A 24008-nucleotide genomic window follows, 5' to 3' on the forward strand; every position below is an offset into this window, starting at 1 on the left:
CGGTGGAGGAGAGGAGGGGGAGGGGTAACTGCCTCTTCTATCCCCACAATGCTAAAAATGAAACCGCGAGTGCTTTATTCCTGTCATGGGACTACCACAACAGCACCCCTCTCCCCCCCCCCCCATAGGTCAGGCCGGGACTCCGGTGTATGGCAGCCTGAGCCCCTGGGTTGGATAAGAGGGGGATAACCGCCGGGGCTGCTGCAATGCAAAGAAACAATAAAAGATGTGTTGGTTATTTTTTTTTTTTAGGATGGGGGTGGAGCGCAGGCCAAATTAAACCTCCCAAGAGGGCGTCCGCCTAAGCTCCCTCCCCTCTATTATTTCAAATGTCTGCTTCCTGTGTTTGGCCTTGGTTGCAGGGGTTTTGGGTGAGTTCAGGGGTAGGGGAGTGGCTGCAAATAATGGCTGGGGTGTGGTGGAGGGCGAGAGAAGGGTGCGAGGGCAACATTGGAAGTCTAACGTGTAGCTATAAACACGCTGCTCGCATATAAACACACACGCGCCTCCTCCCTCGCCTTTATATAGCCCCTGGCTGAACAGGGGAGAAAAAAAAATCAGCGCTTATGGAAAGTCACTCAGAGGGGAGGAGAGCTCGCATGTGGTGCCGGGTCTAGCACTCTATGGATTCTCAGCATCAGACAGAAAGTATAATTTACAGGAAGCAGGGCTCGTACAGCCAAAGCTCCAGAATGCCCTTATCTCCCAGGGCAAAGGGAGGTGGGGAGGGATGTGAGGGAATGGTCGCGCCACAGTTTCACGCAGCAGAAAAAAAGGCGGGCGGCAGTTGAAATTGTAAAATGGTGAACTTCTGGTGGGTTGGGTTTCCATTCCTTGCTGTCTTCTAGATTGTGGCCTGTTGCCTTTTTTTGTATGTTTGGGGAGAAGAAATATGTCAGGGGCCAGGTTTTTCTTTTCGTAGCCTTTGTAAAGGTTTTCATTAGTAAGAGATATAATGGAGGGAGGTGCTAGAGAATGTGTGGAAATTGAATGTCCAGCACTGTGGCAGGGGGAGGGCAGGGTGTATAGCCCCCACGCATTTGACCTCTCACCTCTTCCTTTGAGCTGTATGAAGTTGTTGCTTTCTGATTGCTGGGGGTGGCAGAGATCCCCCTAATATAGCACTAATGGATGACTCATTTTTATTGGGGTGGGGAGGAAGCAGGTTTTCACCCCAGATGCTTGTTTTTCTCAAGTGAAAAAGAAAACCTTTCTGCCTCAGAACTCACCTGCTTACTATTGCCCTGCCCCCAACACAGTCAAAAACTATTCTATTGTTGGAGGTCAAGGACGGCTCAGAGGGGAGTGAGGTTAAGGTTAGTGTTAAAAAAGGGGTAAAGGTAACTATTGATTGCTTCACCTCACTCCTTTACATATTTTAATGATTTCCTTTATACTCAGGCACCTTAGAGGATTGCGTTTCCTAAAAATAATATGTAGGGATTTGCATTCATGCAGCTATTCGTTTGATTCATTTCGCCACTAAGCACACATATGCTCACACCATTTGTTTTGTGCGTCCATTTGTCTATTTGCGTCATTTCACGCTTAGCTGTGAAATGCAGCAAAACGAATCAAATGAATGGATGCACAAATGTACATCCTACACATGCATGCGATGTACAGATTAGTACTTGCAGCTTAGTTATTGTTCACATCTGCTGTCCAAACAAAAAGCAATGTTCCTGGAATCATGCACTATTTTACTGTTTCTCTGATTGTGGACAGGTACTTAACGTACCTGAATTGTCGTAATCTGCTTTTACTGGGGAATAGAGATACAAAATATATTATTGATAATGGTTGATGCATGGTCGCTTAGTGAAATGGTTTTGGTTTTGAAAGTAAATGTCTCACCGGTGCTATCATCATAGATGGTCTTCCTGCTCCATGTGACTAATCGGTGCTGGTTATCTCTTCCCCCCCCCCCCTTCCCTTTTGTTTCATGCTTAATTTCACCTCCCTAAAGAAAAGGGAGCATTAGAGGCCAGCAGCAGTCACTGCTGACAACCCCTTCCTCTACTGAAGGCACTTAAAGAATCTCCTTTGTTTGAAAATTTTTAATTTTCATTGACATCTTCTGAAGGTAAGGGGACCTTTTTATTTTTCCCTTTAGTCCCATCCACATTGTCATCCCTCCCTCTTCACACATTACAGTGGCAGAAGTTACCATCTCCCCCCCCCAGTTGCTGCTATCAAAACACTGATAGGCCGATACTGTAAAAATTACGGGAGAGTGGGCGCTCCATGTTGAGCGCACACTCAGGCACTTCACCTGGGCGCGCAATTCTCTGTTTAAATGAGATGGCACGCTAATAAGGAGGCGCCAGGGACAATATTAGCGGTAGAGCTGGCTGTCAGCGGGTCCGACAACTGACGCTCTATTTTACCGGCATCGTTTTTTCGAACCCGCTGACAGCCACGGGTTAGGAAAACAGACCCTGGTAAAATTAAGCGTGCGTTTTTCTAACCCGCTGACTGGCGGGCAGATTTTTTTTTTTTTTTAATTTTAGGTTCCTCTGACTTAATATAGCTAGGATATTAAGTTGGAGGGTGTACAGAAAAGCAGTTTTTCTGCTTTTCTGTTTACTTTTCCAGGTTGTTTAGAACTTAACGCCTGCCCTTGGGCAGGCATTAATTTCTGAGAGTAAAACGCATGGCCAAACGGGTGTACTGTATCGGCCTGTATAGCTGGGCAGCCACCAAGACTGATAGCCAGTCTCATAAAGAGACTCAGACGTTGAGGAATGACACCTTCCTCACAACTCCTTCTCCTTCCACCCATAGTTGCCTGTGACACCGTTAAGCAGGAGGGCTCAGCTGGCTGTTCACCACCATGCTTCCGCGGGACAGGAAGAGGGTGTGGGAGGGGAGGGCAGTGTCACAGGCTCTGTAACCCCCTGACTTCCCCATGCAACCTCCGATTTGCCAGCCAAAAGGCCCACCAAAAACAGTGGTGGCACAAGTGGCTGAGTTTGGGGAGGTGCGGCAGAGACATGACCCTCAGTATGTGGCACAGCCTATCTTGGACTTGTTCGCTGCTCCATCTTCCAGAACTATTTTCCTTTCCTCATCTATGTCACTTCCAAAAAAAAAAAAAAAAGGAAAACAAAGGTGAAGCGTATCAAGACCCCACCGGCTAGGTCCTCGACTGCAAACGCTCCCCCATCCTTCCATCCCCGGGAAGTAAAAACAGAAGGGGAGTGGCCATAATGTGTCACCACCCTTCACGTTTTCTGTGAGGGGAACCACGACCGAGCAGAGTGGGGGTAATGCAGGTGTGAGCACCCTGGCAACACCGCTCACCTATGCGGCAGTAGCCGCAGAGGCTCAGCCTGCGCCCCTCTGGCAACGCATCCTCATCTGCTGCATGGAAGATAGACAGATTGACACTGGAATATGGGGTGCGGAGCCCCCTACTGAGGACACATGAAGTTTTAAAGTACAATGCAGTCCATTCATGATTTTATACACCTCTATCATATCCCTCCTCTGCCATCTTTCTCCAAGCTGAATAGCTAACCTCTTTAGCCTTTCCTCATAACAGAATCCTTCCATCCCCTTTATCATTTTGGTCGCCATTCTCAATACTTCTCCAGTTCAACTATATCTTTTTAAAGATGTGGTGACTAGAATGGCACATAGCTTTCGTGGTGCAGTCTCACCATGGAGTGATTATAGAAGCATTAGGACATTCTCTGTTTTATTCACCATCCCTTCCTAATAATTCCTAACATTCTGTTTGTTTTCTTGACTGCCGCAGCACACTGTGCTGACAATTTCAATGTATTATCCACTATGATGCCTAGATCTTCTTCTTGGGTAGAAACTCCTAATATAGAACCTAACATCGTAGGGCCTCCAGCCCCTCCTTTCCCCCCTGCAGTCACCCCCTGTAATGAGGGTGGTTCTGGAAATCTCCTGTAAAGGGAGATGAGAACACCAGTGCAGGGGCAGCAATGGAAGTTCAGACCCAACCCAATCCCTCACTACCCTTTGCCTGCCGACCTCCCTCGTTCCAGCAAGAGGAGAAAACTAAGTGGCGGTGAGGCCCCCAGGAGCGGACCTCTGGGGAGTTCCCCTGATATGTGGGGAATTTTACTTTTTCCGTTCCCCCTTCCCTCAGATTGCAACAGGGATATCCGCCCCAACCAAAGGTCGCCAAAGCAACTTTTCCCCTCATCTGAGCCTGCCACTGACCAAGGAAGCGGCCGGGACCTTGGAGATCATGGATGGGGAGGACAGGCCCTTGATACCTTGGGCTGGCAACCAGGGCAGGGTGCTGTACTCACTCCTGGAGATTAGCCCTGGAGCCCTCCCCAAAGATCCCTCAAGGAGTGGGAACACAAGTCGCCCACTTTGAGCACAGGTAGAGGGATCCATGTTGCCGGGAGAGAGAGAAGCAAACACTTATCCCCAACATAGAGATGCCTCCCCCCCCTGAGGATGCTCTTCTCCATGAGGTGCAGCTACTCGACCGCACGTGGCAGTGCCATGAGGCAGCGAGGCTCGCCCACTCCAGATGGGAAGCTACCACGTCCAGTGCTCCATTGTTAGTGTCAGGAGGGAGTTCCACCTGTACAAGAACTACTTCTCCCAGCAGGACCAGAGGAGATGGAACACTTTTAGTCCAGGACCCTCTCTCTCTGAGTTAGAGAAACGGGAAAGTCTGGAGGGGAGGGGAGGCAACATAGAGATGCCTCCCCCCCCGAGAAGTCATCTCCTCTGCCCCACCCCTCAATGTTACCCCTACCTGTCCCACCATCTCTTCTTTCTTTGTTTGTGCCTCCCTTACACACTAACCTAGCCCTTGGAGGCCCAGTACCACATTCAGGCCAGAGCCCAAGGAGGGAGGAGACAGGCCGCCATGCAGAGGCACAGGAGAGGCTCTCGTTCCTGGAGGGCCCTCTCTCGAGGTTGGGAACAGGGGATGATCCTGGTCCCCAAGACCTCAGTCTCAAGAGCCAGAAAGACAGGTGAGGGAGAATGTTTGAGGCCAAGGAAAGAGGGCCCCTTTCTCTCTGCCAAAGCTACAGCCTTTGCCCCAGTAATACCACCTTGAGCTGGCTGAGGTAACAGAGTAGGCCCAGGGGCTGGAACAGGCTGGGCTGCTCATGGCCTGCCACCACCCATAGGGGCATCTAAAATGGTCAGGTGCCATGCACATTCTGGGAGGCTCTGTAATGGGGCCGGCCATGCATGTACCTGAACGCTGCTTGATATAGAATGGCTTTGACGTTTTGCACTCTTAACACCAACGGCTGCGGGGCTGGGTTCCACAGGCACTGGGTGCTGTCTGCCCTCAAACGCGGCAGGTACTTGGTGGCCTTTTGAAGGGAGTTTCATGCATTCCAGATGCCAAAGAGTCCTGGCGCTTGGAGTGGAATGGCAGGTAGCCTTCAGCCACATCTCGGGAGTGGCTGATAGGGTGGCCATCTTGATTTCACAAGTCTTGCAGGCAGAGGTGTTGGACACCAAGGCTGTCATGCTGGACAGGATGCTGCACCTAAGGATGCGACTTGGGGGCCTCACTATTAACTCCATCGATGTGCATGCTCCCAATGCTATAGCCAACAGTCAGCATTTTTGCCAGTTGTTATTGATGGAGATGGTGCATGGAAATGCATCTCATGAATATTCAATGCGCTTATCTTGAAAACCTGACCAGCTTGTGGTAATGAGGATCAGAGTTGCCTACCTTTATTCTAGAACCTCCTATACATTTATTCCTTGGAGGTATTTATATGTTTGAATCGTATCTTTTTCTTTTTTTTTACCCCCCCCCCCTACCTAGAGGACCTGGACGCCAATGAGGAAGTGGTGCTTGCAAGTGACTTTAATTGCACCTTCGACCTGCTTGATCAGGATGTCCAGGAGAGACATCTGGAGCCATCCAGGCTGCTCAGAGGAACAGTACATGCTGAGATGTAGATCTCAGTATTTACTGTTGCTGGTAGATGTTTGGCTGGTAGATGTTTGGCAGGAATGAGCTTCAGCTTCACCTATTTTATAGTGCGGCAGGAGTGAGTGTCCTGCTCTCTGATCAATTGGTGGTATCTTTCCAGCTGGTTGATGCACCGGGCCATGAGGTTCACAGTGGAACTGGCCCCCTAGTGGCCCTGAAGGTCATGCTCTGTGCTGCCCAGCCCTGGTCCACCCACTGGCACTTCAACAACTCGCTCCTCATGGCGGACCGAGGGTTCTGGGTGGACTGGCTCTGCTGGGAGGTGGACTTCTCCTCGGTCAGTCAGTGGTGGGACGTGAGGAAGGTCTGCATTTGGGTTCTCTGTTAAGAGTATGTCAAGGGAATAAACAAAGTGGCACCAAGCACTCAAGCAGCTTTTGAATGAATTGCTTGAGTTTGAGAGCCACCTTTGCGATGTGCAGGACCAGGAAAGAGACCAAACTGTGCTCCTGGAATATGAAGAGAAGAGGCAAGCCCTGTGCCTTCTTAAGAAGTGGTGGAAGCATGGGGCCTCTGTACAGTCATGAGTCCAGTTCCTGAAGGAGATGGATCACGGCTAATGTTTCGTCTATAAGCTGGAGAAGTGAAAGGAGAACAAGAAGCAGACAGCATACCTGTTGTCTGCCGATGGTACCCCCTTTACCGAGCCAGATAGGATCTGGGCAAAGGTCCACAATTCTTATGCAGCTTTTTTTTTTTTACTAGACCTAGAATACATGAACGCCTGCAAAACCCTGTGGGAATGGCTTCCTGTGGTGAGTGAGGCTAGCTGGGTGTGGCTGGCTGGAACTGCCCCTGTGCCTGGGGGACCTTTGACACCCTAGGACCTGATCTGCTGCAGACCTAAATGAGGCCCTAGAGCCCGGGCATCTGCCCCTGTCGTGCAGGCACGCGGTGTTGACCCTTCTGCCCAAAAGGTGTGACCCACATAACCTAAAGAACTGGCATCTGGTCTTTTTGCTATGCACTGACTACAAGATCTTGGCCAAAGTGCTATTCCTGGCTTGTCTGTGCTGGTGGAGGTGATTCACCCAGACCAGACCTACATGATTCCCAGATGGACCATTTTCTATAACATTTTTTTGGTCTGGGATCTCATCCATCTGGCCAGTAAGACTGGTTTATCGGTGGCCTTTTTGTTCCTTGATCAGGAGAAGGCCTTCGACAAGATGGATCACAATTATTTCTTGGGGACTTTGCAGGAATTCGGCTTTGGCCCAGGGTGCGTGAAGCACCATCACCTCTTGTACTCCAGGGCAGAGTGCCTAGTTAAGTAGTCCTTGGCAGCGCCTTTGGCATGGGGACGACGAGTACACGAAGGGTGTCCTTTGTCGCGTCAGTTGTATATGCTAGCCATTGAGCTTTTCCTGTGTCTGCTGTACAGGCGGCTTCCCGGACTAGTGCTACAAGAGCCTAACATAAAGGTCACCCTGTCAGCCTATGCCGATGATGTCCTCCTCATGGCTCATGACCCGGCTGACTTAGAGAGGGTGCAGGATTGTTAGCAGGACTACTTGGCGGCATTCTCGGCCGAGAGTTCTGGTCTTTTGGTAGGACTGCAGCAGGTGGATGCTCTCCTTGACATGTCGTGAGGCAGGGACACCCTTAGGTACCTGGGAGTCCACCTTTCCATCATGGAAACCTTGGCCCCTGTCAACTGGAGTGAGCTTGGAGAGAAGGTGGAGGCTTGCCGGGAGTCGCGGAAGGGACTGCTGCGACTGGTGTCATTCCGCGGTCGGATCTTGCTGGTGAGTTAGCTGGTGAGCAGCATAGTGTGGAACTGCCTCACCACCCTGAGCCTGCCCAGGAGTTCCTCACCCATACCCAGAGGATGCTGCTGGATGAATTCTGGGTGGGCAGGTTGCAGTGGGTTTCTGTGGGGGGGTCCTGTCTCTTCCCCTTAGAGAGGGTGGACAGGGGTTCTTGTGCCTGAAAAGCCAGATGCTTTCTGCCTCCAGGCCTTGCAGAGATATCTGAACGCAGAACCTCCTCCGTGATGGTGGCTTTTTCCACCAAACATGCAACCTGCAGTATGACTGGCAGCTGTTTGTCCTAGACACAAGAGGATTTCCCCCCCCCCCCCCCCCTCACTTCCTCTCGCAGCTGCCGGGATTCTATAAGGAAGTGATGAAGGCGTGGACTCTGTTGGGCATGACCAGATGTCTGGATAACACAAACTGAGACTTCCTGGGTGAATCCCTCCTGTATAACCCCACTCTGGGTTTAGAGGATCTGGAAGACCCAAATGTGAGATGCCAGCTGGTCAAGGCCCGGGTGATCAAGGTTGGAGACCTGCTAGAGGATATGATTGCTGCTTTATAACTGCGCTTTCAGGACTCTCTGACAAATAGCAAATACTCTGCTAGAGAAGGCCCCATGAGCCAGGGATCCCCACCCGACTACACCACCCCCTGGCCCCCGGGTCTCTGCTGGTAGGACCTAGGCTGCTGGAAGGCAGGCCCTCTCAAGAAGCTCAACCTCCTTGGGCCCGCAAGCCATAGTAGGCTGCGGGAGATATGCCCCTAATGGCCTTCTGAACCGTATCTTGGAAGAACTTGTACCTACTGGCGACCCATATGGTGCACCGCCTCACGCTCACCTCCTGTCTGGACACACCCTGGCGGGAAGTGTTGGGACCCAGAGAGGGGGAGGGGGGACTGCTCCTGGAGGCTCCTGGAGCCATGGACACCGGCAGGTATAAGGTGCGTGTGTTCCGGGCAGATCTCTCCTGTCCTTTTTGTGGATAGGAGCAGGAACTTTTTCATTGGTGACTCGTGTCCCATGCTGACCCCATTCTTTTCTCTCCTTAGGGTGTTATTGTTAGGTTTTTGGTTAAATTTCTCCCCATACCTCCTGATTTTCAGGTGCGGGGCCAGGAGAGGGTACCTGCAACAAAGGGACGCCCTAGTCAATTTTTCTCCTGTCTGCCACCAGGCAGGTAGTCTGATGATCAAGCCAGGAGAGTTTTGGCCAGGGGCAGTTCCCTTGATTTGTGGGGGCCCTTTTCAGGGCCATGGTGCGTGCCATGTCTGCCGGTCAGGTGGAGGAGTCCTGCTCCCCTCCCCTCCCTCCGCATTACAAGTTAACCCCATACATTTAGGTTTCTTGAATTGTATTATTGTTTGGTGCACTTTAGGATAACCCTCCTCTCCCCTCCTCTGAAATAATGGGGTGGGGGTGGGGGGGGACACTTCCCTCTCCCACCTGCAGAAACATGCAGAGGGAAGAACCCCTTTCCCCTTCCACCCACTATATGGAGGAGAAGGGAGACCCTTCTCCCCTCATGTTTAATGGTTGGCAACCCTTCCCCCACCAAAAGGTGGACTTAAGGGGCCACCCAGTGATTGGCAACCACCCTCCTCCCATCCACCACCAAGAAGGTGACTAAGGTGGGTTTTTTGTCCTCCCTGGACCTTCCCTCTCAATATGGACCCCCTATACTGGGGATTCCCTCCCCTGTTAGGAGAATGGAGCCCCCTCCTTTCTTTCTTCCTTCCCTCTCTCCTCCTGTTTGGATAGAGGGGCAGCAAGGGGTCTTGGGCAGTGCCCCATCCAGGCAGCAAGGCCATGCTGCCAGTCAGAGGCCAGTGGAGGTGCCCACTCAGGCAGTAGGACCACATAACTCACTGCTACAACATCTGTCCTTAATTCTAGGGTTTTTTTTTTCTTTTCTTTGTCCTCTGTGTCCCCATTAGGGGACACAGAGGAAAGGTTAAATAGCTGCCCCACCCCCCTGGACCTAGAAACAGATCCTCTTCCTTTCGTGAGATTTTAGCTTGGCGCCTTGCACCCCATGTGAGAGCAGTTCCTAGTAAACACTCCCTGCAGCTCAGACATGGCTTCCCAGGTTTGAAAAGACGGAGAGAGAGAGAGGAACAAGCCACAAGTACTAATTGTTATACTCATCTTGCGGATTATTTGAATGTGCTTCCTTTACAAGCTGGTGCATTTTGGATTTCCTTTGTATGTGTGTGTGATTTTTTTAATTTTTATTTGGAAAGAGAAGGGTTTTTGCATTCTGGGATTTTTGCAAGTGATCACACATCTTTTTGGTTGGGGGGGGGAGTTTGCAATTTTTTCTTTTATACATCTAATAATTATAATACACAAATACCAACACCTCCACAGGGAAAATAAAAATTAAAAAGAAATGCGGACAATGTGGATCCAGGTCCAGGCACGGAGACCTGGACCATAGATAATTTGTCCAGGCTGGCCAAGATCGAGGGGCTGAGGGCCAAGATCCAGGAGAGCTTCAACGTGAGCCTGTACCGCCAGCGGCTCTTTTACCAAGGAAAACAGGTAAAGATTTTAAAAGAAAATAAGGATGAAAGCTAAAGACCGCCGGCCACTGATTCCAACACTGCAGCTTCCCTGCGACTGGAAGAGCTGAGCTGGACAAGCGTAGACTTCCCTCACAATCTTGTGGTGCTTTGACTAAGCCCACTTTATTATTTTTTTAAATTCCTTCCTTTCCCTTTCAGCACAAGGGGGATTGTTTGCTCATTTTCCGGGGTTGGGGGCATGGAGGTGAACATTCAGATGAGGCAGCTGGAGTTGAGTTGGGGGGGGGGAGGAAAGGGGAGGGGTAACTGCCTCCGCAATCTCTACAGTGTGAAAAATTAATCTGTGAATGCTTTATTCCTGTCTTGGGACTACCACAACAGCACCACCCCCCCCCCCCCCTGCCCCAGCCAGGTCTCCAGTGTATGGCAGCGTGAGCCACGGGGGTGGACAAGAGCGGGAGAACTGCCTGGGCTGCGGCAAAGCAAAGAAACAAAGATATGAGTGTGTGTGTGTGTGTGTTTATAACCAACAATAAACCCTATAAAAAAGTAAATAACACCACTACTTTCTTAGTTGAAATGAAAAATACTTGTTGTTGCAAGCTTTATTATAAACTAGCGGTACCCGGCCACGCGTTGCAGTGGCAGAGTCAGGTTCTTTACCCTCCCTCCCCCTTCCCCTTGCTCATTTACCTCAGTCACTCATCCTCCTCCCCCCTTGGTCACTCACCCCCCCCCTTCCCTCCCCTGTCCCCACTCCAACTCTCTCCCCTGGCACTCACCTCCCCCCTCATACTCCCTCCCCTGGCACTCACCTCCCCCCTCATTCTCCCTCCCCTCACACTCACCTCCCCCTGCCTACTGCCTACCCTTCAGATCAGAAAACCTTTGTCTTTCTATTTCTGTGGGAACCCCCAATCCCAACCCTTTAAATCAAATAATAACCCCCCCACCCTCCTGCCCCCTCCCAAGACCTGGGAAATTAAAATTGTTGGTGCTACATGTGGTCTGTCCCTGGGCGTCTGTGCGCGTTATGTAGCCAAATAGGGGAGTGCCTAACAAATTTGCACTTCCAAATTTGTTTTGTGGTCTGGGCAGGGCTATTTTGGTGCGTTCCCGAGATCGTGCAAGTTTAGTGTATGTATTTGTGTGTGAACCTCCCCCTTCCCCCAAAAAACAACCCTATGAGAAAAGTTCTCTTAAACTAACCACCCCACACTTTCCTGCCCCCCCCCCAGAGTTTCTGAATGAATGAAACCTGCCCCCCCCTCGTGACCCCTCCCCAAGATGTTTGCAATAAATTTATTACCACCCTCCAGACCCCCTGAGACCTGATAACAATGTCAGTCGGTGGAGCGGGTGTTCAGGAGCAGTCCGGAAGCGATGTATTGGCGTTGGTCCGTAGGCTGCGAGCACTGAAACGGGTTCCGATGGCCCTTTGCCCTTTGCCCTTACTATGTCGGTGGGGTGGAGCAATGGCAGTGGTAGGTCCTCTGACATAGTAAGGGCAAAGGTCCGCCGGCTGCCAGTCCTGAAAATGGCGCAGAGGGGCCCTCGCCCTTACTATGTCACATGGGCTACTGCCGCCATTGATGTCCCTGAGTGGCATAGTAAGGGAAAGGGCCGTCGGCGCCATGTTGAGTGCTGGCAGTCGACGGCCGTAGTGCAGGAGATGTGTCCCGGACCAGTCCTGGACTTCTGTCAGGTTTTGTGTGTGTTGTGAGGGCCTGGGAAGTAAATAAATCTTGCATGTGTGTGTGGGGTGTGAGGAGGGTGGTGGGTGGTGGGTGTATTTTATCTGTAAAGGAAATAGTTATCTTCCGGCGAAAAAAGTGCGCAAATGTGTTAAAATGGAAGTGAAACGTAGACCTGGACTGGCAAAATGATTAGTGTAGCGTGTGTTAGTGTAAGGTGTAACAGATGGCGCTTACGTCCAGCAGATGTCGCTGTTTTCTCGAAAAAGTTTTTAAACCTATTTTACCTGTCACAGGTGTGACATATCTGTAATGTATGTACAGAAGAACCTTCCTGTATGCGAAATGAAGGTTGTGTCCAAATTTGAAAGCAATCAGTTCAGTGGTTTCTGAGATAACGATTTTGTCCAAACTATTTAACATTTTTATTTATATAGATTTTCAACAGATAAAATGACACAAGCGCACAAACATATTAATTTCATACCTTAATCCAGTGGTTCTCAACCTTTTTCTCATCGTGACACCTGACAGACCACGCTCACATGTGTAACACTCTGCTAATTACAATTCACGGCGGAAATAAAAATTCTGGACCTTTATTTTATATTAAGAAAGGCACAAGGGAAAGATAAGTACTTTGTCTGAACAGAAATTGCATGAATAGTAAACATCCCACACCAAAACAGCACCAATTTCCAGCACTCAAACAGTAACCACCTTACCTAAGAAAAGGCAACACTGAAAATATTACACTAGGCCTTAAGACACCAATACATCTCCTATTAGGAAAACAGACCAAACCAGGCTGCTCTAGAGCCCTACACAGAAACTACACGCCAGCAGAATATCTCACCTCAGTCACGTGTGCCAGACCCTCACCTAACAAAGGGGCTGATGCAATACAGTGCACTCAGCGCTGTCGAACGCGGGTTAAATAGGCGCTAATCCATCCCCTAATGCAATAGGGGGATTAGAGCCTATTTAACGTGTGTCCGACGTGGAGTGAATGAGTTAGTGCTCATCCCATGCAAATGCATGTGAATGAGGCTATTACTCATTCACTCCAAATGCAAAAAAATAAATGTGCGTCTCAGATGCACATTTATCGCTCAGCTATTAACACCTGCCTGGAGCAGGCGTTAATAGCTGAGCACACTTACAGAAAAGCAGAAAAAACTGCTTTTCTGTACTTTTTTAAAAGTAAAAAAAAAATCTCTGCCGGCCACTTTGAAGTGGGGGGTGGGGAGATGTTTTATGAAAAGCCTTAAAACTAGTTTTTAGGTACTCCAGATAGCTGGTGATTAAAACAAACCCATTTCAAGTCCTCCACCTGATTTGGATTGAATTTAAGAACTTTGCATGCTGCGCTTTTGAAAGCTCCTCTTTAGGCTGTCTCAGCACTATGAATCAAAGTGACGCAGGGACGCTGTTTTGCATTTCCCCTTGCGAGTGCTATGCAGGCATGGCACTGATAACGTACATACAAAATAAAAATACAGTGTGAATAACTGAGGCGTGAACTCTGAGGGGGATTTCTAAAATAGGGTTTGTGGGCATATTAGTACAACTTTTTATTGCCAATATGTTTAAAAAAAACCAAAAACCAAAACTCTTTTAATAAAAAGCAAAGGAAGCTCAGAGGACCAGAAAAGAATGCAATAGAACCAGGAAACACTCAGGTTGATATTTTGAGCTTTTTGGTTAGCATTGCAGCTTTAAATTAGAACTGTATCGATGATGTAGTTCAACATTTCAAAACGTCTATATTACAGATATGTAATCTATTGAAAACTGTTACATTTATGCTCTGTGTTTGAACTTTCGCTGCTTCTTTGACTGAAACCTACACCCCCCATTCCCTGATCCTGGGGAGCAGTCATAGTAGGAACAGTGTCACAGGTTTTACATAGAATGGTATCTGACTGGTCCCCGCATGTTTGTCATTTCATATCTTACGACCCAATCGGATTCGGTGCATGTGAGGAAAAAGATGTGACACTGTACATGGCTAAAAGTGCAGTAGAAAAGCAGAACAGCTTGCAGAACTTAAAAAGTTTAAATGTTTTAAAGTTTCATTTTAAGTGATTACAAGATGCTTAACCCTTGCCATGCACATCTTTTAAAATACTGAACATTTTGTGATGAATATGGCTCTCTTTATTGAAAATTATAGGAGATTGCAAGAAATATTACATGCAGACTTACCTTTGCAATATCATTGCTTCAGGCCTAGAACTGTTGTACTTTTTCTTATAACTTAGTCTGGGGTGCAAACTGTCTGGTCATCAGCTCTCTTTCTACTGGGAACATGAAGCAGGCAAGTAACTTGCTAATACTGTACCATGGCTCAAGCAGCAGTGGGGGGGGGGGGGCGTTTGTTTTATTTAATTGTTTTTAGTCTGCTGGTTTGTAAAACATGCCACATTAGGTATCCATATCAGAAAGTGCAGGCACTGGGCGTTTATTTCTGGTCCTGCTGCTCTCATGGTTATAATTAGGGGGGGGGGGGCCCTTCATTTTCATTTTTTATTTTTACAAATTTTCCTGTGAAGTTATTGGGGTTTATTACAACCAGAACAAAAACAGGAGAAAATCGGTGGGGGAAAATGTGACTCATATTTTTCTGGGTAAATATCAGGGTTTATTTTGGTGGAAAGAAGCCAGGACAATAAAACAGTATTAAGCAGAATCTCTCACTCGGCAGCGTCCCTATCTCTTCCCTCAGCCCCTTTCTAGCATGTTCCTTTCTTTTCCCACATCCTGACGAGAATCTCCTTCTTCCCCCACCATTGTAGCAGCATTCATCCTTAGTAGTGGTGGCTGCAGGCCCTTCCTCTCTCCTTCAGCAGCAGCTTGCTGAGGCTCCTGTGCTCTGCAGCTCTGCAATCCTTTCTTTTTGGTTTTTTTTTTGCGGGGCTAGGGAGCCTGCCCGGAAATGCTTCTGGTGGGCGTGGCCCATTTCAAATGCTGCAGTGGCGGTACCGAGCGGCAGGTGCTTTGGCTGCTTGGTGGGGAGGAGGAGGTGGGACTCGAGTCAGCACATCAGCAGCACCAGAGGGGCAAGCACTTAAATCGCCGGTGGGGGGCTGGACTTGAAACGCTGTGGGTGCCTTGGCTCGCACTGGCTTCCAACCGTTGCAAAAAGGCCTTGATTCGCCTCATCTGCAGCTCTGAAGCCACTTTAATCATCCTAAAAATAGGGTTAAAATCCGTTTAAGCAAATTGTCAGTTTTGGAAAATCTGGGAATTTATGGGTGAAAATTGGTGTAAACTGAAAATAAAGGGCCCTGGTACTAATGTACCTGGTCATGAACAGGGCATAGGGAAGTGTTCCCTAAACGTGGATACCAACAGATTTTTTTTTCTTTTACAGCTACCATAGCTAGCGTCAGCTAAAGTTAATAATAGTATTTTAGGAACAATTTCAGTGCAGTCACCAAAACAATTGTTATGAGAGCCTCTGCTAAAGGAGGTCAGTGCGGCAGGCTTGTTCCTGCCTTCTCCTCCACATTTCTTCCATTTGTAAGGTTAAGATGAGTGGTGCAGTGCTGGAGAGGGAAGGGGAGTAAACAGAAAGCAAATAGAGGAAAGAGAAAGAGAGGGAGCAGAGAGTTGGAAGATGGGGGTGAAGAGTGGAATGATGAAAAAGCAAAGAGTAGGGCAAAAATATATTGCGAACATGGGCTCTGATGTCATTAAAAACCCATGCTAAAATTGGAATTAAATTGTAGAGTGGGTTTTAATTTGTATGTATGGTAAAAAAAAAAAAAAAAAGGGGGGGGGGGGGGTTCCCATTAGGGGTCCTTTTTGCATGCCCATAAAATTGCAAATCTGTGGAAAAAAATGGAGGAAAATTCAGTGGTCCAGAAACCATAGCAGCTGCTGTCACCCTTGCAGTGCACCAAAGAGGAGTTTGAGCAGGCCATGTGCGGTGAATCCCTCCTCACACACCCACCACCCATGTTAAAATTTAAAAAAAAAATGTTGTGGCCATGACATCTAAGTTCTCTCCTGACCCCCTGACTACCAACCCCAGCTGCAGGAGAAAAGCTGGGCAGCCTGGTACAGCTTTCCGCTGTATTGGCATTAATATTAATTGATTTATTTCACTGGCTGTTCACAGATTGGTTCCTTCACTGACAATGAAAGGACCAGTCCCAGTTCAGAATTCAAGTTCTGCACTAGGATTGATCCTTTCACTGTGACTTACGCTGCAGGTATGCACCATCCACCAGATGTTTCTGATACCTTACCTTTATGGTAGCAATTTGCTATATACATGATAAGAACATAAGATATGCCATACTGGGTCAGACCAAGGGTCCATCAAGCCCAGTATCCTGTTTACAACAGTGGCCAATCCAAGTCACAAGTACCTGGCAAGGACCCAAACATTAAATAAATCACAAGCTACTATTGCTTATTAATTAATAGCAGTTTATGGATTTTTCCTCTAGGAACTTATCCAAACCTTTTTTAAATCCAGTTACACTAACTGCTGTAACCACATCCTCTGGCAATGAATTCCAGAGCTTAACTATGCACAGAGTGAAAAATAATTTTCTCCGATTTATTTTAAATGAGCTATTTGCTTACTTCGTGGAGTGCCCCCTGGTCCTTCTATTATCTGAGAGAGTAAATAACCGGTTTACATTAACTTGTTCAAGTCCTTTCATGATTTTGTAGACTTCTATCATATCCCCCCTCAGTCGTCTCTTCTCTAGACTGAACAGCCCTAACTTCTTTAGCCTTTCCTCATAGCCATTCCATGCCCCTTGTTTTTTTTCTTTGCATTTTATAAAATTCTTAACACTCATTGTACAATGAAAAAGAAAAAGCAAACAAATTGGAATACCTAGAAAAATATCCAGACTGTTGAGCAATAAAAAAAATCGACACATTACAAGATGTTTTCAATAATTCCAGTCCACATTAAAAACTGGGAAGCTAATCAAAAGGAAGGAAAAAAAAAGGAAAAAAGTACAGTTTATTATTGCACAAATTGGGAGAGAAATTTAAACAATTGTACCAGTAAAAACTCTCCTAAACAAGCTGTTACAAATTTCCCAATCATCTACCCTTATTAGAAAAAAAACTTCCAGGTGAGCAGGATTTAAAAATACAAACTTATTCTTCTGAAATGTTATCAAACATTTACAAGGAAATTTGAGAAAGAAAGTGGCCCCTAAGGCTCTGTCTCAGACATAGAAACTACTTCTTCCTGAGTTGAGTATTCCTAGAGACATTGGGAAAAACTTGAACTTTTTGGCCACAAAAGCGAAGATCTTTATTTTTAAAAATTTTTTGAAGCACTAAATTTTTATCTTGCTCTAAACTAAAGGCAACTATTAAAGAAGCTCTAGTTTGTATTTAAACAGATGCCTCTAAAAAAGATATTAAATTAGGGCTTTCTGCCCGCAAAATACCCATATCTTCAGAAGCTTGATTACCTTTGTTTAAACCTAGGAACATAATACATTTTTGAAATGTAACATTTCTTTATCACTAGGAATACTCAAATTTTCTTTACATTTTTTAAATAACTCTTGAGCTGATAACAATCTAGGTATTGGAAAATTCAGAAATTGCACATTTTTATACCTCATAGAGTTTTCTAGCCCTTCAAGTTGCTTATTATAATTAAGGTATCCTTAATAAAGGAAGTTCAGTAAATTTTAAATTAACGATGTATGTAGATTTTATTTTTGATGATATTATATATTTTATTCTGAGATTGTAAACTGATGTGAAGGTTTGGCCCATACACTAGTATAGAAAAATATGATTGATAAATTAAATAAGTTCCAACAGTTTGACCAGATGTAATTTGCGCAGTTAGAGTCGAAGCGGATGACTCTAACTGTATAAGCCAGTTACCATAGTCTTCAAATGTTTTCCTAGTCTCTGGCAAAATTAGCGGATGGGGATTTTGATTGGGACAGCAACTTTTCCATTTTAGTAACAGATCTCCATACATCAGCTAAGGTAACATTTTCAGGCTCAGCTACTTCAGAGCCTAATTCCTGCGGCTGAGAAGTAGCAGATGGTGATGACCCACACTTAAAAACTGAAATATTAACCTCAGCTTATACTGGTTGCATACTCTATCAGTAGTTGGTAAGGAAGATGTCAACTCCACTGAATCAAGATTATTAACTGGTGAACTAGCACCAATAAGTCCAGAGGGAGAATGGGAGGACTGGTTATGGCCAGGACCAGCAGAGGCCCCCAATGAAAAATAAATATCAGAGCTAGATTCTCTCGTTGTTTGACTCAACCTTCAAGCGAGAAGAGTATCCATTGGTCCCTTCAGTGCCCTCACTGCTGGCGTAGAAGTAATTGCTCTAGCTTTCCTTTTCCTTCCCATCAAGAAGAGGAGAAGAGCCTTTCCAAAATCTCACCCAGGGGCACGCCCTTTCGGCGCGTGTCTTCGGCTGTGCGCCGGTGGAGCAAGTGGGTAAAGATGATGTCAGAGGAGGCGGCAGGATCAGGTGTTCCTGGTGTTGTCGGCACTCAGTCTTTTGACCCAGCACACCCTCAGGTATGCTCGATTCTTCTCCTGGGAAGGCTTTCCCCATGGCCCTTATTTTGTAGCACTATATATTTACCAGAAAATGTTGTTTGAATTTTCTCTTCCCTGTGTATTCTGCTAGTCCCAGGTTTAGCAAGTGTCAATCACACAGTAGAGACAGATTAGGTGATTAACCATCATATATGGGAGAGCCAAGCAATGTTGAAAATAAGTCTTTCCTTTTGCTCCCTGTCCAACCATTTCTTACACCTTCCCTTCTCTTCCTCCTTCAGTTTGTCCTATCACCCTCTACATTTTCACATTCGGGATATGATAGAGGTGTTTAAAATCATGAGAGGTCTAGAACGGGTAGATGTGAATCGGTTATTTACTCTTTCGGATAATAGAAAGACTAGGGGGTACTCCATGAAGTTAGCATGTGGCACATTTAAAACTAATTGGAGAAAGTTCTTTTTTACTCAACACACAATTAAACTCTGGAATTTGTTGCCAGAGGATGTGGTTAGTGCAGTTAGTATAGCTGTGTTTAAAAAAGGATTGGATAAGTTCTTGGAGGAGAAGTCCATTACCTGCTATTACTTAAGTTGACTTAGAAAATAGCCACTGCTATTACTAGCAACGGTAACATGGAATGGACTTAGTTTTTGGGTAATTGCCAGGTTCTTATGGCCTGGATTGGCCACTGTTGGAAACAGGATGCTGGGCTTGATGGACCCTTGGTCTGACCCAGTATGGCAGGTTCTTATGTTCTTTTGTTTATTAAAATGTTATATTCTGCCTGTAAAACATGTTGTACAATAAAAACACATTCACAGTTAAAATCATAAATTAAGGCAATTGACTAAGCAATCTTAGCACCTCACAAGTAAGCCAAAGCCTAAATCATTGGAAAGAAATTTTGCATCTGAAGATGTTAATTTAAACTATTGTAAAATCCTGACTGAAAAACCAGATTTTCACTGTTACTGAATTTCAAGTAGTCAGGTTCCACATGGATATCATGGGGGAGAGAATTCCAAAAGACAGAAGCTTAGTAGCTAAAGGAGAAATCTCTTGTGGAGTCAAGACAAATAAATTAAAGGGATGAGACATGAAGATAGCCCATCTGAGATGAGTGGAGGGATTGGGCAGGTAACTAGAGAATCAGGAGTTTAGAGAGAGATAAATTGGGATATGAATGAAAAGCATGAAATGTTAAGCAAAGAAAATTTAATCTAAGGGGGGGCTCATTTATCAAAGTGCATTTGATGGGTAACATCAAGCTAGGTTGAGAGAACATTGCACAAATCTCATCTTTGGGTGAGTTTCCTCACTCCGTAGGTCATCAAATCTTCACAAGAGAGCACTGTTCTGTTCGTACGTCTCACTTTGAATGTCAAAGTGGCCCCTAACCCCTACACTAATACCTAAACCTCACCTCGAGTAACTAGGTGGGCCTCCTATAGACATATAAATACCTATCTAGTGTGAGGGCATTTTGACTAGGTGCCCCCGCCCCCCCCCCCCCCACACACACACTTCTCTCTCTCAGTGGTTGTAGGAGTGCTGTGATAGCTAGGCTGGCTGTCCAGGAGCTTAAAAATGGTTCACCCAGTGGTTGTATGCAGGAAATAAAACACACCCCTTTTGCTATCTCATGCGATATTTAGTGCATTTTGATAAATCCAGGCCTAAGACGGTAGACATTAGGGATTGTGATCACATTTTCTAAGAGCATAGATTACTCTTGTGGTAGTGTTCTGTAGCAACATAAATTGGTTATTTGGGATTCCAAGGAGAAGAGAATTACAATAATCTAATCTCCAGATAACAAAAGTGCAAGTAAGTAATTTCAAATCATGAGACTCCAATTATGGTCAGAGATGAATATAATAGAGGGAAAAAATTATTTCTGGACTGTAGACTCCTAGAGTCAAGACAATGTCTTTAAGAGGAATTAGAGTACCATGAATAACTGGAGTTACTGATGGAGAATTCGATCTGGTACTAAACCAGAGTGCTTCTGATTTTGCTAGGTTAACTGTAATTTATGCTTAGATAGCCAAGAGGCTACACGATCAAGGCAGAGGTTAAAGGCAGTAAGGTCAGGGACCATTTTAAAATTCATGAAAATAGTAATCTGGATGTTATCAGCATAAAATGGTGGTCTAAGGCCACAGCCTTGAAAGAGGTTGACTAAATGAGCTAGGAACAGATTAAATAATAATACCCCTGTGGTATACCAAATGATAAAGGAACTGGACTTGACACTTGATGCCATTCCACTTGGAACAATAAATAGGAAGTGAACCAAGTCAGGAATCTATTAGCAAGACCAATCGCCTCTAAATGGGCAGTGAATGAAGAATGAGTGTCAAAGGCTGCGCTCATGTCTAAAGAGACAGTCTGATGTCATTTGGTTAGGGCAAGTAGGGCAGGTTATGCGACCTACGAAAACTGGACTGAGAGAGATGTAGCACATTGGTGTTGCTGATAGTCACTGTGTTGGTCAGATACCACCCGTTCGATGATTTTAGAGATCACAGATAACTTAGAAATGGGCCTATAGTTTGATAAAACATTGGGGGTCCAAGGAATCTCTTTTGAGGAAGGTGAACACTGGCCATTTTTAGTTGATCAGGAAAAATTCCTGAAGATAGAAGTGTTTACTATAAACGAGATGGTTCCTGACCGTACCAATGCTGGATTTTGTATTAATTTTGAAGGTATTTCGATCCAGCTTAGATGTTGTTAAGTTGCATAGAATTCAAAATGAGGCTGACGCCTGCAGAAGTTGTCAGGTTAAATGAGGAAAACTGAGTAGGTGGAATTGAAGTGAACACTGAGGAAAAAAACAAACTGTTAGATAAGTTAGTGACTGAGGAAGAAACTGAATTACTAGATGAATTAGGAGCATCAAAATGATTACAGATTGAATTGATTTTATTAAAGAAAAAAGATTTAAGTGAATTAGCTAAACAGCTGGGAAGCTCGGCCTGTAACAGTGGAAGCTGGCTTGATGACATTTGGGTGACATTTAGCTTAATTGATCGTATTAGAAATATACTTTTCTTGGTTGCTAGCAGTTCAAGCTGATAATGTTTGTTAGCTGCAGTCCAAGCCTTCATGTGTGGCAGCCTTCTTTCAGGCCTCATGGCCGGTTACCTCCTGTGCAGATTGTCAGTACGTACATGTTGGGAGTAGGAGCGTAGTGGGGTTGCATGTCAGGTGGGGGCGTGGGTGTATATGTGAGACCCGGATTGTCCACTGTTGGAAACAGGATACTGTGCTTGATTGTTCTTTGGTCTGATCCAGTATGGCAAATCTTATGTACTTTTGTAGGTAGGCTCTCTGTCCACTTATGGGTGTGAATGGTGACTGTGTGCATCTGTTGTGAGTTGCGCATGAATGAAGTAGTGTGTCAGTGATGTGGATTCTGTCTGTGTGACTTGAGTGGATGGAATGCAAACTCTGGTTATCAGAGATTGTCAGTGTGTAGAGTTGGGCGCTGGATGAGTGGGTGGAGAGTGCGACTGATTAGGTGACAAATTGACATCTCATGGCCTCTGGCTCCTTGTCCCCCAGTTTCTCCTGCCCCAACATGTCCTTCCTCACCTCTCTGCTCCCTTTGGCAATTTCTTGCACCTCCCTTTCTTGTTCCCTTTCTCCCTCTGTCCTCCAGATTTCCATATCATCCAGTGGTAGCTGCTGGTCTGCAGCAGTGGCGGGATCCAGGCTTCCCCCATTGATGCTACTTGCTGTCCCTTGCATGATCACCGGTTTGGGTCAAGGGGCTTGTTCTCCCAGCAGCTACTCTGTACATGTCTGCTATATTCTGCCTCTTTGGCAGTTGGAGCGCCTGTTCGGCTCCCAGGGTTCTCTGCAGTAATCTTTTTGCAAATATGCGCTTGTTTTCTGCCTGTTTGGCACACGAGGCCTGGGTTCCCTGCCTGCCGCAACCCTCTAATCCACTGTCACCTGTTCTGCGACTCATGGCCCCTTGCTTTCTCATGAGTTGTACTGTATATGAAGGCCCAAGCTACAGCTATAGACTGTGCATGCGCACAGGCTAGCGTTACGTGATGACTGACACATTGAGAGAGCTGGGAAATGCTATAAAGGATATATATGCTTTGCAAACTAGTATAGCCAACTTATTTTTATTTTTTTTTTAGCTTACATTTTTTATATACCGCATTTTCTTGGCAATCGCAGCAGTTTACAGATTTAAAACATACATAGTATTGAAAATAAAAACAGACTAAAACAAGTTGTATTAAAGACATGACACTGAACTGATTAAGCAATAATATATTTCTTATAAAGCTTAATCCTGAGAATATTTCTTATATTATGTTCGCTCTTAAAGTAGCCGCAGCTTTTTCCTAATGGCTGGTGATAAAGGCTTGCTCAAAAAGATGTTTTTAATAATTAAGATTTTCTCATCAGATGTTACCTGCTGTCTCCAGTCCAGCATGGTGGAATGCTAAGCCTGCTGGACTGGAGACAGAGAAAGCTCGTTCTCTAACTTCTACAAACTGCGCACGATGTATAGTTGGGACCTTTAAGAGGCCTTTGTAAGCTGAACGAAGTGCACGTAACAGAGTATAAATGCATAAAGTTGCTCTTGGCCAGGGCGTCCTTGTATTAATGTGTTTAATTCACAAAATAATTACCGTATCTTGTATTGAATTCTGAATTTCATGGGTAACCAATGAAGATGTGCTAGAACTGGAGTAATCTATTTGTATCTGGAATGGCCAGTTAGGACTCTAGCAGCAGAGTTTTGTAATAACTGGAAGGATCTGAGTGTACTGTCTGGAAGCCCTAGAAGTAAAGAATTACAATAATCAAGACCAGAGAAAAATTAGTTTGAAGTACAGTCCAGAAGTCATTTTGCTCTAACAATGGCATCAAACATCTGAATATTCAACATTTGAAATATCTAACTTTCAACTGGTTCTTGCTAATCCCCTCTTCAGTGATAAATTTGAATCTTATAGCAAACTGAGATTCTGTACATATGGAGAAATTTAGATTTTATGCTCATCAAATTCAAAATCTTGTAACTTCTGCATGTTCGATAGAAATAATCCTGCTCGACAGACTATGTTGGAAGTGTTTAAAGTCAGGCGATTGTAAAAAAAACAACCAAAAAACAAACCCAAAAACCATTTTTGAATGCACATAAGTACATTTCTAGGTGTTGGAAATGGAATTACATACAGGGATGAAAATCTGGATATTGTCAGCGTACACATGGAAACTTGGATGTAATCTGCTGAGTAGTTTGCATAGAGGGGAAAGGTACCTATTAAATAAAGTCACCGAGAGAGAGCAGATTCTTGTGGCACTCTATTTATTTTTTGCCACTCTGAAGTATTATTTCCTATGGATATCTGTTGTGATCCTTCCGTTAAGAAAGATTGGAACCATTTTAATATTGCGCCGGACATATTTAATTCTTCCATTCTGTTGAATAATATTATTTATTTATAGCTTTTCTATACCGAAGTTTTTTGCACATCACATCGGTTTACAATGAAACA

At 45.6% G+C, this 24008-nt stretch overlaps 1 protein-coding gene across 4 annotated transcripts in view; it reads left to right on the top strand.

The window, feature by feature from the left end:
- UHRF2 (ubiquitin like with PHD and ring finger domains 2) overlaps positions 1-24008 on the top strand; it is a 419355-nt gene that overhangs the window by 61719 nt on the left and 333628 nt on the right. The window lies entirely within an intron of this gene.

Source organism: Rhinatrema bivittatum, chromosome 1 (assembly GCF_901001135.1).
Source record: "Rhinatrema bivittatum chromosome 1, aRhiBiv1.1, whole genome shotgun sequence".
Classification (NCBI taxonomy): Eukaryota; Metazoa; Chordata; class Amphibia; order Gymnophiona; family Rhinatrematidae; genus Rhinatrema; species Rhinatrema bivittatum.